We start from the raw sequence: 4721 nt of genomic DNA, 5'->3' as shown, positions 1-4721 counted from the left end.
AGTACTTCACTGCGGCATTACTCATTTCTCATTCCTTCGTAGCGGTAATTGTTGTTGCAGCAATTTGATTTGCCGATAAAATCCATAAATATTGTCATAAATTTCACAAAAGCAAGGTAATTTTTWCTATTGGAAAATTTATTGCTAATTGAATGAGTGCCCGATGTTAGTTTTATTTTAATTGGCCGCCTGAATGTGAACTAGTTTGTTGTTGTTTTCACAGGTGCATACAGCATGTATAACTTTGGCCAGCTAACCAAGTGACTCTGAGACGGTGCAACTGGCTTACCATATCCGTCATTGCTCGATTTATATGCAAGACTGTACATGCATATGTATTATATACATATGTGTATCTCTATGTATAGATTTATACATGTATGTATATATTATATACGTGCCCTGCTTTGGCAAGCGATCTTAATCACACAAGCGCCAAGAATTGTTGTCTGTTGCATATTGTGTGCAGATATGTGGCAAGTGGCGTAGTTTTAAGTGGAAAGCAGCTTAGAAAACTAGATGGCAGCTTTGATTAGATACCGTTTTAATTTATGGCTAATATTTCGCGTAAAATAAATTGAAAGGTGTACATGGTAAAATCAGCTACGAAAGTCCGCTGCATGTATTTGCATAATAGARCAATTAAGCATTTCCGCAGACAGTACTAAATCACAGCACAAAACATACAAACATCTAAAGAAGTGCAGCGAATTGCCATTATAATATCGTTAAATTAACGGCGCCATAGTAAAGGCGTCCAATAATGGAGATGAAGCGAGAAGATCGTTCGCGCTCTCACGGTAAATAAAACAAAAACGGTTTAGGATATCTATGAAATTCTTTATTTCTGTAAAAGTACTCGCTTTCTTTGCATGGCCACCACGGGTACGCTTATGGGCGCGCAATGTAAGTGCACAGTGAAAAACGCTACTTCCTTCTCTCTTTGACGTAGGATGACGTGAGAATTCACGGCATTTGAATTTTTGCCGTAGAAACGTGTCAGCTGATTGCTCTCTCACAACGCAGGGTTGCCAATATCTTAATACTGTAGTCATTATCAACTTTTATCATTCAATGTTTGAAATTTTCTTAAAATAACTTAAAATTAGGGTCGAATGCTTTTATTTATAAATATATAAACTATTTTTAATAGTTTGTTTTCAGATTTGATATTTTATATTATAAAAAATTGTAATTGAAAGCATAAATGTGTACAAAACTATATAAGCGTATTGAGCAATGGCAACATTGTTCAAATGAAAACAAACTAAGATGGCTGATTTATGCGTTTTTGCCACGGTCACAACTGTTCACACATTTTGCTCGATACGAAAGCAAAAGGAAGGAGGGCAGTAGCGTTCTCCACTGTTTCTGCTATTAAGCCGTTCTTGAGTTATAAATGGTGTAACTAACACAACTTTCTTTTATATATATAGATATGGAAGAAGTTTACATAAGTATCCATTATGATCGTTTGCCTCCTAAAAGTTGACTAGAGTACCTGTTGTTGTTGTAGCCCTATTTGCAAAGCTCAAGCTAATTGTCATCAAAATTATCTAATGGGAGACCCAGAAATCGTGCCGCTTCGACAAAGTCAGACTATAGRGTGCGAGGTATTAGATGGGTGAGATTCCTCGGGGCATGCAATTTTGGGATTTGACGAACCTAGTGTTACAATTTGGCAACCGAGAACTTGATGGCAATCGACTTGGCAAACTTTTCGCCTACTCAGAACATTTTGATATACGAGCGCCATTCGTGTTGTTTAATGTAACTTGAAATATTCATCTCGACCATAAAATGGAATTATTATATAATATTACTCACAACTTTCGCCGTGGATTATCTTAACAACAGTGCATAGATGAACTCAATTCAACATTTGGTGATGAAGCTCGACAAAGTGCAGTATTAATCGGTAGTATGGTGAATTAAATCGATGTCGCAGATCATTTAAGGAGGGATTTCATGCAGGTTCTTCAAAATCAGGTGTTTTTCGGGAAACCATTGATGCTGTGTGCACACTAATATTGCCAGATCGTCTTGTGACTTATTGTGAGATAGAGACTACTATGGGCAAAATTGSGACCAACTTACATTTAATATTGCGTGAAAATTTGAATATAGACATTTTTTTAAGTGTGATCCCACACAATTTGTCTGTCGCTCTAAAAATGCTGGTGTGGAATGGTCTAGAGAAATGTTTAAAAAATACGATAATTATGCTACAAAACACTTCTATGAAAGGTGGATTTATATATATAAGACTGTAGACTATAGAAAGTAAACAGCATTCGACTGTATGGSTAAGGGTGTTGCMAAATAGACCGCATCCAACCAAACGTTTYTCGACACCTGAAGAGRCAGTTSATGCGTTTAAAGCGCATTCTTYGGAGATACCACGATCAGAGTGGCGAAAGTGCTTCGAGAATTGGTTCAAACACATGCAAAAGTACCTGTATATAGATTTTAAATGGGGAACACTTTGAAAAAATATAAAGCGATTATCTATTAAAAAATTAAAATGTGTTGTTGTACTCTAATGCCGAAAATTAGAAGTTAAACCTGYTTCAATATGCAGAAGAAAGTTGCGCGAAGGGAAAAATTTCAACAACGACCGGCTCTCCGGATTATGAGGTCAAATACTGTTATWTCGTCCATAAAATGCTGTTTGGATAGGTTGTTGTTAAAGGATACTCTCCTAACTACTACTATAAAGTACGATGAAACTTTGTTTCGAATATGATAGCAAATGTATCACTTAACCATCTTTCAAACAAGAAGATATCAGAAAAGTCTAGCCCTGAGGAAATAAGTACGGAAAAGTTGAAATGATTCAGACAATTTTCTTGTTTAATTTAATTCAATTTCATTCGAACCTGTTTGTCATAGAAATTATCAGGCTAATTTGAGACAAACAAATTTAGACGAATTTCTACTCATATAAATTGAACACAGCAAACCCGTTATATCTGTATTTAGTTTTCTTTTACGAGCAATGAGCCATAAATATGCTTCTTCCACAGTCTTGCCACACAAAATCAGTGAAATGATTTGTTTGCATACAACACAGTGAAGACTTCCAAATTCGACTTTTACGATATAATTTCACATTCATTTCGAAAATTGATAACTAGAATGCGGGACGCACTACTACAAATTTGGTTGAAATTTAAATTGTCTAAATTTTACGACATTCTCCGATCTGAAATGGCGAGTTGCGACAATAAAACTTCGAATGCTACAAAATAGACGAGAAGAAATTTACATAACYAAGTGTCCATAACGAGATGACAGTCACAGTCATTTGAATTAAATTGTGCGTTTTTTTCTAGCGAACTATAAATTTTGGTCGTGGCCAAGTTCCAGTTAAGAGTGCTTGTTGAAAAATGTATGTTCTTTGTTTATTGCTTGCTGTCATTTCTTTTATTTGCACCAAATTAGATGCAATAAAAATTGATTCGAGTGAAGCTAGCAAGGCAGTCAACGGGAGGAGCGCATTGTTGTTGCTTTTCAACGTTTTTCATTATAAATAAATAACATTAAAAGGTTAAATCGTTGCGTGGCGATCTCTTCAAAATTAATTAGAAACAAAAAAGGCATAAAAAGAGGCGGCCGATTTTTATAACTTGTTTCATTTCGATTTTTACGACAATTTAATTAGACAAGAGTGGAGCGCTCCAAGAGCAACAGCTGCGCTGTAACGGTTTGTTGAGCACTTCGAGGCGCAACAAGTGGCAAGGCCGGAAAATATTTTCACATATGTATTTGTATGTGCGAGTATATCATAAAAGCCGAAGAGCAAAACGGAAACATGAAAATATTTGCATAAGCCATGTGTAGAGCAGTCAGCGCAGCTTGCCCAACGGCTCCTGGRAGCACTCATTTAAATTAAATTTGCCGCTCAACGGTGTCGTTATGATGTTTTTTTATTATTATTGGTTTGTTGCTTAATAAAATTTTAAAACAATGGAATGATTTGCCATATTTCCCAAGGGCAAAGCAAATTTAAGCCAAACCAGCAGTCCCTATACGCATCTATGCTCAAATGTGCGAGAGTAATAGAGAAAGGTAGAGAGAGGGTGAGCGTATGAAAATTCAATTATTTTTTGACAGCAGCGAAAAGTTGCAGCCTCCACACAATTAGGCCAGGTCAAATTGAATAATTGAAATCAGGTCTTTATAATTGCTAAAGTAATAAAAAATATAAATRCATTTAATAAATGTAATATGCATTATTCTAAATTAACGCTTTTGCATCCACATGCTTGTGCAAAACGATTGAATATATGCCATTTATAATTAAGTTATTTCTATTTTGTGTTTAATTTTTTCACAAATCGAATTTTTTTTTCATTTTCAGTAAGCGAGTGATTTGCCGACTTAACAGCTCGTGGCCATCTCGGCAATCAGTAGGGCAAATATTGCAATTACTGATGAACAAATAGAAATATGTTTTGCCACAGCACACACTGTTGTTTACTTAGCACTTCTGGGCTGTAGCACAATTCAACAATATATCCTTCTTTTGGTGGGTGAATCCTTATCATCCCCCGCGGCCATATATACATACATGCAACATGCTTATACTATGAAAATATTTKTCTATGATTACATGATCACACATCCGTGTTGCGTGTGAATAAATGCTCTGCGAAGGCAAGTTGTGTTGCAAAAATTCGGAAAGGGTCGCAAAATTGGCGAAAAGCACGTTGCATAAA

Source organism: Bactrocera latifrons, unplaced genomic scaffold (genome assembly GCF_001853355.1).
Source record: "Bactrocera latifrons isolate USDA-ARS-PBARC rearing strain unplaced genomic scaffold, ASM185335v1 scaffold_801, whole genome shotgun sequence".
Lineage (NCBI taxonomy): Eukaryota > Metazoa > Arthropoda > Insecta > Diptera > Tephritidae > Bactrocera > Bactrocera latifrons.
Note: the sequence above shows the minus strand (reverse complement) of the source record.